This window comes from Macadamia integrifolia, chromosome 4 (assembly GCF_013358625.1).
Source record: "Macadamia integrifolia cultivar HAES 741 chromosome 4, SCU_Mint_v3, whole genome shotgun sequence".
Classification (NCBI taxonomy): domain Eukaryota; kingdom Viridiplantae; phylum Streptophyta; class Magnoliopsida; order Proteales; family Proteaceae; genus Macadamia; species Macadamia integrifolia.
In genome coordinates this window covers 28758702-28771637 of record NC_056560.1, presented here as the reverse complement: position 1 = coordinate 28771637, position 12936 = coordinate 28758702, and positions in this window count along the sequence as shown.

The following is a 12936-nucleotide window of genomic DNA, read 5'->3' as shown; positions in this document are numbered from 1 at the left end:
TTTTCACTTGCTTTAACTTTAACTTTTCTTTGATAATATCACATTTAGGTGAACATTAGCAACCTTGCTACCAATCATTATTCTCTGTCTTTTCAAACAAATAACACCTTTGATTTGTATTCTATTACAATAAGGTTGAATTTTACCACTTTAGTGGATTCCATCCAATCTTACTGCAATAGTCTACAAATTCATTCTGACAGCTAAAAGTGGGATTGTTTAAGCATGAATAAAAAAAAATATTCATAAACAAAAGCATAAACTATCATCACTAAGAATAAACAAGTTCATATTCTGATATGCAAGTAATGTATGAGTTGATTTTATTTTATTTATTCCAATTAATAAGAAAATTATGAAGAATCATTAAACACCCATACTTGTAACTTATACAAAACAGATCATAAAAGTTGACCAAAACTAGGCTCATAGTATATCAAAACGAAGAACACGAAAAACTGGACTTAACGCAAAAAACCAGGGTAAGTTACAATAAGGTTGAATTTTGTCACTAATTCTTCATTGTTTGCCCGTACGAGCCATTTGAAGTTGGGCAAAAAGAATGGATCAAAATCAATATAGTTTGTCAAAACCAATCAGTTTGGCCAAGTGGTCTAATCCGGTTCGGACATATTAATTCTGGATCAAAAATCTGGGTCAAACCCGATTGTCTTCAGGTCGGGTATCTGGGTCAAAATTCAAGTCAAACGGTCAACCTTTGTTAGGATTTTTATGTGGGCTTTACTGATACCGATTGATCCATTGGGCTCAAGCAATAATAGACCCACTCTAATTAGGAAACTCCTAGCTCTTTCCATTGTGAGAGTGGAATAGGGTTTTAGGGATTCTATTATAAATAGAATACTGATGGTCCCTGCAGCCATTACTTAATGCCTTATTGGTTTTGGGAGCACGGCTTTCTCACAAGAGCAAGTGCACAGAAAGAAATGAAACCCTAGAATAAGAGGCTGCAGAAGATCTCAGTAGAAGGACTCCACTTACATAGTTTGTCATTGTTATCTTCATGGGAATAATGTTTAACGACATAGGACAAAGGTTCATAATCTATGTTTATGGGGTTTCTAAACTTACACAAGTACTTCTCTATTCCCATTTATGGTTCATGTCATGGATATCCCAATGATTATTATAGATATGGTAAATCTATATGGTTATGTATTTTAAGATCTATGAAGGGAGTACTTTATTGATCTTGGTTTATGGACTATACTCATGGTTAAATATCTTTTATGATTCTTATACTCTAAATACTATTAGGTTATTCATATGCTTAATATGGTAAATAATATCAAACAATTGGTATCAGAGCCAAGCCTTATAGTATTAGAATCAAGAAAAATCAAAGTAAAATTGATTTTGTATAGGGTTGGGTCAAAAATTATAGAAATCTTAATTTTACCATCACTTAAGGTTTCGGATCGAAAAACTTTATTCACAAAAGTTGTAGAAGACGAGAAGACAATCGTGACGGTATACCGTAAATCACTGAAAACCTCCAGACACACCGACGTGCGCCGTTGGAAATTGACTATTAGAGGAGAGAGAAAAGAAAAGAAAACAACGACGAGTCATCCCCGGGTCAACTCGGAAACCCTACCTAGTTGACCCAAAACTGTAGTGGGTCAACTCATGACCAACCTGTTTGACTCGGTCAAAGGTTGACCATTTCACCCAAATTTTGATCCAGATACCTGACCCGAAGATAATCGGGCTTGACCCATAACTAATTTGCCTGAATCGGATTAGACCACTTGGTTGAACGAGTTGGTTTGGGTAAACTATATTGATTTTGATCCATTTTAAAAGTAGCTTGAGAATATGGAGGTCTACATATGCCTCAAAGACCTAGTTTTCTATACTAGGAAAACCAAATCAATAGTTTGGTACTATGCTTTTAAAGCAAAGATTTTTGCCCTAAAACGTATTGGACAGTTGATCAATGGTAATAGGGTAGATGAGTGTTTCATGACTATGACCATAGGTTATAGGTTTATTTAATGTATTATTTTTGTATTCCAATTGGATCAATTCGGATTGGTTGGGTTAGATTAGTATCGATTTTGATCAATCCAATACCAATTTCTCAAACACTATCATTGTTCTTTGAAAACCTATTTATGAACATTAATTGATAAATGTTTGGTTTTCTTTTGTTTTTGGGCTTATGTGAATAAGTTTATATGTATGTCACATTTAACGAATTATGTTATCCAATAAATGGATTAATTTATGACTGGTCGAATCAAGTGGGAGGATAGAAGTATGGATCTTAAGCTATTTTATGTGGTTTGACCAGTGGGAGGACAAATTTGGTATATTAGGTTGCTAGTGGGAGGATGTTACTAGTAGAAGGTCAGTATACTAGGTTGCTAGTGGGAGAATAAATTTAGTGTACTATATCGTTTTTCATACAAAATAACTATTTTGAGTTTTACATTGATTTATTATTATCATGATATTGAAGAATTATTTATGGCTGAAATATATAATAAATTCATATTCATGTCATTTTGTACTTGTATGTTTTGTTTGAAACACCCTATGATGGATAAATGTTGGAATTAAACTGGGTGTGAGCTTCTGCATATTTTATGTTACACAGTATATTTCCAGGTAACTATGAAAGGATTGGGTGGAATCTACCAAAGTGGCACATCCTACTATTTTATAGTTTTTTCAAGCGCAGCAAAGTTGGTGACATTATTGTTTGATGGTTGTCCTTGTTGGCAACTCGACCACGTGGCGATGATGATGTGGTCAGTTTGGGTGACGTGGATGAAAATGATGACATAACAGTGTCTAGTGTCACCGATGAGATAATAGAACTACTTGATATGCATGGATGGTTTGATACACTTTAGTATGTGGTGCGGATTTCTGGGTAAAAATTGAAAAATTGACCTATTTACGATCGAGGGTATTTTCAACAGTGAAAATAACATTTAAGATCGTTTCTTCATAAAAAATATAGATTGTAATTCATCTAGTCCAGTGCATCTAATTTTTGTCTCATTCCGATACCGTATGAAGAAGTTACAACATTTGTGGTAGTCGAGGGTAGTTTCGGCATTGAAGATGAATTTTTTAAAGGAAGTGTTCTCCATGTAACAATACGACAAAAATCCAATCTTTCCAACGGTTCTAATTTCATCGCATTTCGATTCCGTATGAGAAAGATACGTCATTGGAAAGGTCTAGGGGCATTTTGGTCTTTTTACATGGATGAGTCAGATGATTGAGTCTTCTGGAAAGTCATAGAGCGTCCAGTTATGGTTCCAACGCACTTCGTTTCATCTCGATTGGATATCGTATGAAAAAGTTATAAGTGTTTTCGTAAAGCCGGTTTGAAAATCCAAACCGAAAATCCATCAGTTGCTCTCAGTGTTGGGTGGATTTTTTGGAATTTATTTTTGAAATTTGAAGGGCTTTTGTGTAATTTCAAGATTCTGAAGGTCTGAGTTGTAGGGGGTCTTTAAGCACTGAAATATATGGAGGCAAGGGCTTGATTGTATTAAAGAGGAGTAAAGGGAAGTGAAATGGATGGTCCAAATTCGACCACGTAGGCTTGATGCCCATCCAAAGGTTGCTGAGATTTTGCGCTGACATGGACGAGATAGATGCTTACGCGTAGGATTTGATTGGTTAGGTGCATAATTCTTGATGCACTGGCGCTACACCTTATCAAGGTATGTTTGGTGTTTCGCGCGTACATAGAAGATATAAAAAAAGATTCCGATCTTAAGGATCTCATGAGATCTGATTAAAGTCAACATGGAGGATTCGGATCCAACGGTCGATAAACCTTTTACATTTGTGAGTGGGAGACAAGCTTCCTTAAAATCTGAAAAAGCAACCAATCAAAGATCGACAACAAAAAGTGCATGCTGACCGCTGACGTCAGCATGGCGTCATTAGTTGACTATCTTATTCAAATCTTGTGGTTGAGATTTACTATCTATTATTTTAATCGGATGGTTTAGATTAAGAGATTCTCCTTGATGAGATCTATGGGCAGATTTGTGCCCCTGTTGCGCGAGCCGCCGGTGTAGCCTACGCTACTCCTACGAAGATTCTATTTCAGGCTATCTCATTGCTCCAACTTCAAATGGTCATATCTCCCTCATTTTAACTCGGATTTGGGTGAACCAAGTTGTAGCTTCTTTGTTTTTTCAAGCCCTACACTATAGAAGTAAGAAAAATGAGTTTTGAGTAAAAAAAGGCTATAGTTTTGGCAGGAGAAGCTTCCCCCTCTTTGTTGGTCCTTGAATGAACATGAATACTTTATGATAAATGTTCTTGGGCCATTAAAGGAGGTAAAAGAGGTGGTTGAGGTATGTTAATGATACATTAACTCAAAGCCAAGGAGGAAGAGAATAAAGCAAGGATGTGTTTGCTTTGAAGAGCAAGAAGCCAAGGAGAGAGAAGGTGTAAGCACCAAACTTATCAATACAAGTTTCCAATCATCCCAGGCAATCGGTTGTGAGATTCTCTAACTTTTGATTTACATTATATGCATGTATATATGTTAGGGTTAGTTGTGGATGAATGTATATATGCTAAGTTAGTTGTGGATGAACTGTAAGCATGCTAGCTAGTTGTGGATGTATATGCTCAGCAGAGCTTGACTGTAGGGCATTGATATAAGCCTAATTTAATTGTATTATTTATTGAGTGCTTAGTGGGTGCTCCCGTGTAGTGGATGCTATACATTGTATCGGCACTACAAGTGCCATCTCAGCTTCGGCTTAAGAAAATTGGGTGTGGGTGCTCCCGACTGTGCGTACAGTCAAAAGTAGTGTATTAAGTAGGTACGAAACCTTTACAGGCACTACTCTGGGGATGTAGGCAAATTGTCAAACCTCGTAAAAAACCTGTGTTGTGGGTGCTTGTGGTTTGTATTTTATATTGAAGTGCGTGGAATGTGGAATAGGTGTGCACACTTGGAAGTGCCTATGAGAGGCTGTGTGTATACGAATGTGTGCAAACAGGGGCAAGTATATCAGGGTTTTCTTGGCCAGATATCGGATAGGTTTTTGGGGATCAGAATTGGACTCACTGATTCACCCCCCTCTCAGTAACTTCCAGGTTACAACAATTGGTATCAAAATCGATACTCAGTGACAGTTTGATCAACAACTGAGTGATTTAAAGGCAGTGGCAGTGACAGTGATCCTTCGCCCCCTCCTGGAGCGCAGGAATATGTGACAAGGGAGCAGTTCGAAGCCCTCCATGACAAATATGACGGAATGGCCGAGGCAATGAAGGAGGTCTCCAAAGCTGTCTCTCAGAAGACCGGCGGAGCCCCACAAGGCCCCCACATCCAGCTCGTGAGAAGACGAGACGAGGACCGGAGCAGTACGGGATCAATAAGGTCTGGTCATAATCCTCGAAATCGAGCAATGGGGGAAATTCTCGCACCCAGGGGTAGGAAGCGGTGTGCCGTCGAGGACTGACATAGGGAACCACACCAAGGAGACGAGCCGAGACATGAGGACTCGGGGTTAAAGCAGATGATCTTGGATCTGAAAGATGAGATTAAGAAGGTGGTAGAAAATCAGACGGGAGCCCGTGAGCCAGACCTCACTAATGACACGGCTTTAGCTGATGGAGTCATGAGGGACCCGCTCCCGATCGGCTTTCGCCTGCCAAAGTATGACACATACGACGGGTCTAGGGACCCCGTCGATCATCTGGAAGGCTTTAAGGTCGCCATGCAGTTCCATCCAGTCTCGGAAAATATTATGTGTCGTGCCCTGCCATTGACGTTCAGAGGAGCGACAAGGCTATGGTACAACCGTCTGCCGACGAAGTCGATCCACAGCTTCAACCATCTAAGCTACTTATTCGTGAAGGGATTCTCCAGTAGCCAACCCCTTCAGAAGACTACGTTGAATTTGACCAACGTCAAGCAATAGGAAGGAGAGTCACTGCGGAACTACATGAAGCGCTTCCAACAAGAGAAAATGACGATCAGAGGCCTAGACCCGAAAGAAGAGTTCACGGCCCTGCTTGGAGGCGTCAAGGATAAGGAGTTGAAAAGGTCCCTGGCGAAGCATACACCTAGGAATCTGACCGAGCTGAGAGCTCGGTGCGATAAGTACATTCAGATGGAAGAAACCCTCCAGGCCGATGAAGAAACCGAAAGGAAGGCGGTAAGGAAGAGGCTCTCAAGGGCCGACGACAAACCCTCCGAAGAAGGCAAAAGATAAAAGTCTGAGCGCGGTAGGGCACCCAGTCCACCAAGGAAGTTCGAGAAATACGCACCCCTGAACCGGAGACGAACGGAGGTACTGATGCAGATAAAGGACTCCCCGGATGCCAGGGCCATGAAGTGGCTAGGAAAGATGGGGCGACACCCCGAGAGACGCAACATGGACAGGTATTGCCACTTCCACAGAGACCATGGCCACGACACTGAAGACTGTTGGCACCTCAAGGGGGAGATAGAAGGGATGATCCGAAGGGGATATCTAGGCCGATTTGTAGACCGCGAAAAGGAGGATGCCAAAAACGGTAATGACCGTAGGGATAACCGTCGGAGAGATGGCAGAGGTCGTTATGAGAGGAGGGGGCCTGCCCGTAGAGGCAATCAGGAATGGCGAAGGGACTAGACACCCGAGGAAGCTGAACGTCACCTCCGAGACGAGAATAAGAGCCCAACTAGAGTTCTAGCGACCATCCATGGAGGCCTAACCGCCGGAGAAAGTTCAGTCTCTGCCAAGAAAGCAAAAGCCTACGCAAGAAGCGTACATATAGCGGAATGGCCGAACAAGGAGGCAAGGACAGGGACGGTTATTTCCTTCTCAGATGATGATATGGAAGGAGTACACACTCCGCACGACGATGCCCTGGTTGTCACCATGACCATAGCGGATTGCAAAGTGAAGAGGATTTTAGTGGATAACGGTAGTTCAGCTGATATCCTGTTCCTTGAAGCTTTCCGGAAGATGGGATTGGACGAGGGAAAGTTAAAGAAATTCGAACACTCATTGCAGGGATTCTTCGGCGTCCCAGTGAAGGTGGAAGGATCGATTGAGCTGCCAGTAAGAGCCGGCACTGGGGATCGCCAAGTGACGGTCATGATCAACTTCCTGGTAGTAGGCATTACCTCGGCATACAATGCCATACTAGGAAGGGTTGGATTGAACCTACTAAAGGCTATCGTCTCCACACCCCATCTCAAGATGAAATTCCCAACCAAGAACGGTGTCGGGGAATGTCGGGATGATCAAGAGGCATCCCAAAGGTGTTACGCCACTACATTGTGGGGAAAAGAAAAGGCGGGCGAGGCACTCCCAATAGATGATCTGCGGGATGATGCCAGTTATCAACGGGGGGAGCCGGCCGAGGATTTGGTGAAAGTTGAAGCCGAAGAGGGGGATAACGCTCGGCAATTTCAGATTGGGGCTACCATGCCAAGGCTACAGCGAGAAAGACTCGTCTCATTCCTCTGAAACAACGCTGATGTCTTCGCCTGGTCGGCTTTGGATATGCCCGGAATAGATCGAGAGGTAATAGAGCATTATCTGAATGTTAGCCCGACGAAGAAGCCGGTGCAGCAGAAGAAGAGGACTTTTACCCCGGAAAGGCAACAGAAAATAGACGAGGAAGTGGAGAAGCTGCTGAAGGTCCAGTTCATCCGCGAGATCCAATACCCGGAGTGGATATCCAACGTGGTTATGGTCCCGAAAGTAAATAAAAAGTGGAGGATCTGCATCGACTTCACCGACCTGAATAAGGCCTGCCCGAAGGACGCATGCCCCTGCCAAAAATAGACCTCCTCATCGATGCCACGGCAGGATACGAGGCGCTGAGCTTCATGGATGCATACTCGGGGTACAATCAGATCAAGATGTTCGAGGTCGATGTCCCAAAAACATCCTTCGTAATTGAGGGAGGGTTGTACTGCTATGAGGTCATGCCTTTTGGGCTAAAAAACGCATGGGCCACCTATCAAAGGTTAGTGAATAAAATCTTCAAAGAGATGATCGGAAAAACCATAGAGGTGTACGTGGACGATATGCTCGTAAAAAGCCTAATGGCAGAACGACACATCCAAGACTTAGAAGACGGTACGGCATGAAGCTGAACCCAGCAAAGTGTGCATTCGGAGTAGCCTCGGGAAAGTTCCTCGGCTTCATCATCTCGGAGAGAGGAATTGAGGCTAACCCGGTCAAAATACAAGCCATTCGGGATATGAGGTCACCCCAGAATGTGAAGCAAGTCCAGGAACTAACGGGTCGGGTCGCCGCTTTTGGGCGATTCATGTCTCGGTCTGCAGACAGATGCCTCCCCTTCTTCAAAGCACTGAAAGGGACCAAAAAGTTTGAATGGACGGAGGAGTGCGAAAAGTCCTTCGGACAATTGAAGGAGTACCTGGCCGCACCCCCGCTGCTGACGAAGCTGAACACCGGGGATACCTTGCAGCTATACCTTACTGTATCAATAGTGGCGGTAAGCGCAGTACTGACGAAGGAAGAAGGAAGGCAACAACGGCCAATATATTATGTCAGCCGAACCCTTTTAGATGCCGAAACAAGATACAAAAAGGCAGAGAAAGTGGTGTATGCCCTAGTGACAACGGCAAGAAAGCTGAGGCCATATTTTCAATCACATACGGTATGCATACTCACAGACCAGCCCCTGAAGAAGATACTGTAGCAGCCGGATATGTCCCGTCGCCTGGTAAACTAGGTCATAGAGTTGGGAGAATTCGACATCCAGTACAAACCGAGAACCGCAATTAAAGCACAGGCCCTCGCAGACTTCATCACCGAGACGACGCTCCCCGATGAGCCCCAGGAGTTTTCCAAGGATCGAGGAGAAAAGGCTTGGACGTTATACGTGGATGGCGCTTCCAACAGTGCAGGAAGCAGCACAGGAATCATATTGGTCAGCCCCGAGGGTTTCAAGATAGAATACGCCCTACGGTTCGACTTCGACGCCTCCAACAATAAAGCAGAATACAAAGCGTTAATAGCTAGGATTAATCTGGCTCGGGCTTTGATGGTAAAGGAGCTGGTGGTGCATAGCGACTCGCAGCTCGTGGTGCGACAGATGAATGGAGACTACGAAGCCAAAGAACAGAGGATGGATGGATACTTGAAGATGGTGCGAGACAGGATAGCGGCCTTCAAGGAATTTGAGGTAAAGCAGGTGTCATGAGAAGAGAATGCTAGTGCAGATGCACTGTCACAGCTGGCCACCTCCGACTTCGTAGATCTTGGACGATCGGTGTATTTTGAAGTGCTATCACAGCCAAGCACCGAAAAACCCCGAGAGGTACTACCCGTAGGCGAGAACGGCCAAAGCTGGATGGATGCCATAACCGGATACCTCAAGGAAGGAAAGCTCCCAGAGAATAGGGACGAGGTAAGGAAAATAAGAATGAGGTCGGCCTGCTTCCTTCTGAAGGACGAGACACTGTACAAAATAGGGTTCACCATGCCGTACCTCAAGTGTCTGGATTTCGTCGATGGTGAGTACGCACTCCGGGAGGTGCATGAAGGGATATGCGGCCAACACCTAGGAGCCCGGGCCTTGGCACATAAGGTGCTAAGGTAGGGTCTGTATTGGCCGACAATGAGGAAGGACGCGGAATCATTAGTTAAGAAGTGCATCAAGTGCCAGATGTTCGCCCCTGTTCCTAGGCTACACTTTACCGAGCTCTCATTTCTATCGACCCCAGTACCATTCGCCATGTGGGGAATCGACATCCTAGGCCCATTCCCCCTGGCCACGAGATAAAGGAAGTTTGTCGTGGTGGCGGTGGACTACTTCACGAAGTAGGCAGAAGCCAAAGCCCTGGTGACGATAATCGAAAAGAACGTAAGGGACTTCTTCCAAAGGGCGGTGTTTGAGATTTAAAATGTAACCGCAAGCGTACGAATCAGTGTAGCTACGGGTCGAACACAGGGAGAGCAGCCACCTTATTTTTTATTTCTTTTAATAATGCGAAAGTGAACTGATTAATGGTTGTGATCTAATTCTAATTACCGTCCTAAAAATAACGTCCTAAGCATTCGTCATCTAAGAATTTAAAGACGCAAGCCACACAATTAAAAATTAAATAAATAAATAACTAAAAGTAAACAACCCACGCAATTAAAAAAAAATAATAATAAAGGAAAAAAAAATGCTGAAATAAAAATAAAGTAAAAGAAAGGGGATAAAGCTAGAGAGAGACTCACAAGCAGTTTCTCTACTTAGCCCGAGGGATGCATCATAATATGAGCTTCCCTACTTGACCAGAGAGTTACTCTTACAAGGGTTTCTCTACTTGGCTTTAGGGAAAGGGAGACAATTAAAATAAAAGCAATAAATTGATGGTTCTATGGCCAGGAGGGGCAAAGCCAACACATACACTAGCCATGAACCTTGGGGGAGAGGGATAGCAATAATGTAACGACTGAAAATAAAAATCCTAAATTAAGAAAGAAAGGGTAGTCAGAAGAAGGAATGAGAGGGGGGAGAGAAGACTACTGAAGGAGCCTACTTACTTGAATCAATGCTTGAACTTGAAAAAAAAAATTGCTCCACGGCTCATGATCTTGTCACCTAGATCTAAGCCTAGAACTATAACTTAAAAAATTACAACTCAATTGCATAAATAATAAACATAAAAAGAACTGAATAAAAATAAAAGAGTACTTGCATTAATTGAAATAAAAAAAACTATTACAAAAGTGATTAAAGCAAAAATAGAGAAGAACTAAAACCAAAGAGTGAGAGAGGGAGATAGAGAGCAACTAAAAAAAAACTAGAAGAAGAATGAATTGTTTTTCCTCCTCTTACATGAGTTGTATTTATAGGGAATGGAGAGGTAGGGTAACAATTTTCTCTTTCCTAAAAGAGAGAAACCCACAATTGATTGTGAGATCTTTTGAGTCCAAAAGTGCTAAGATGGAGGAGAGAGAAGAGAGAAATAAATTTTGAGAAATTTCCTAAAATTTTTTGCTTATTTTCTTTCCTTTTTCTTCTAATTTATTTTTCTTCTTTTTTTTTCTCTCTCCTAGGGACGACTTTTTTTTTCTTCCTTTGTGTGATTTGGACAATCTTTGGTGATGATGTGGAGGAGAGAGAAGATTTGGACAATTTTTTGTTCTCCCATTTTTTTTCTCTTTCCTTTTTTTTTCTTTTTTTTCTTGTGCACCCTTTCACGATTTTGCTTGCTTCTAAAGCAGAAAATCTTCAACAAAATCTTCTAAAAAAAACAACCATAAGATTCGAACTTGAGACCTCTTGGTGAGCAAGAGAATTTTGTACACCATAGCTCACCAACTAAGCTAGGTAGTTGTTGTTATCAAAAACAAATCTTTAATCACTTAAAGATGTGGTCCATCGATCCTTGTTGGCATTTGGAGTATTCCTTGTACCTCTGGGACAATTGCAAACGGGCTGGTTCTGCATCTCGATTCAGTTCTGATCCATTATTCTTTTTCTGACCCGAAAAAGAATAATCATTTGTACGGGTGACCAAACGAATGTGTACTTTTAATTGAACACGTCCATCTTGCTCAGAATTTGTCCTCTTCGCAACCATGGAAAGAAATAGGACCTCTTTATGTGTAAAATTGAAGATATAGCGCCCGATAGTCCTTAAGGCCTTGAAAATATAAAACCTGCAAAAAGAGAGTAAAACCCAAGGTAGCTCCATTCTAAATATGTAAAATGTATGTTTTACTACCCTAGATTTCACACATAAATGTGCTCATCAGAATTCCCCCACACTTAGACTTTGCTAGTCCTCGAGCAAAACAAAAAGAAAAAGAAAAAGAATAAAGATCAAAAAACCTAACTCACTTTCGTAGGAATCACGGTTGCACTTAGCATGTGCAACAAGCCTTTAAACCCCTAGGTCACCCCTAGTGGACGAGTTGTGTCTCGTGGGTGTTTGCAGTGAATATACACCCAAATTCAGAATAAACAAATCCCAACTTTAGCTAAAGGTAAGGCCCATACCAATCCGGAGCAAAGATAATTTCTCTTACAAGGAACCCCCACACTTGAACTTTTATTACCCTTTATCAATTCCAGGCACTAGCATATTTCTTAATTTGGAACTCACCTCGTCTCTTCCAAAACATCCTTATCTTAAGGTAAAACCACTTGTGAAGAAATAGGGAACCAATGACTAAGGCGTTGGAGTGTTTTTGACCAAACATGTTACCAAGCATTATTGACATTTGCACATTTTTTTTCTCTTTTTTTTTCTGCTTAATAAACTCTATTCTACTCCACTACTTTTGGCCTGAATGACATGGTGGAGCAAACACCAGACACCCAAGTTACTATGTAGCTTCGCTTTTTGCATATGTCCACAAAGGCAGTGATGCTAGAGTTACTTCAGAAGTTTCCTCCCAAGGAATTTCGATCAAGACACCACGCTTCCTGAGGCGCAATGCCCTGTCTAGTTCCAAAGGAATCAACTCTTATTCTTCTTTGTACCACATTTCTCAATCCATTTAAAATTGTGCATTTGTCAACCCATGCCAAATTAAAAAGAAGGTCTCAACTCCAAATCAAAAGTACAAGGAACCCACAGACTTACATATGGTCCATCACCATAAAACAGGGGTCTCTTATTTTTCAAAAGAAAGTCTCATCTCAAGACACAGGCTTGTTTCTTTCTTCTCAACAGGGTTTTTATACGTTCAAAATGGGTACCTTAATCAAAAATTTTATTTTCATACATCAAGCAACCGAATGGTATGATCATTAGCCAAAAACCAAAGTAGGACTTCATCCTTAGCAAGCTCAAAAATAAAAAGAAAAACAAACAAAACAAAGTGAAAGAAAAAAAAAAAACTGGTTTCCCTCCCCCACACTTAAGTCATGCAATGCCCTCAATGCATGGAAAGAATTAAAAACAAAGATAATGCAAGGGGGTCATACCTGAATAACAGTTAGTCATCA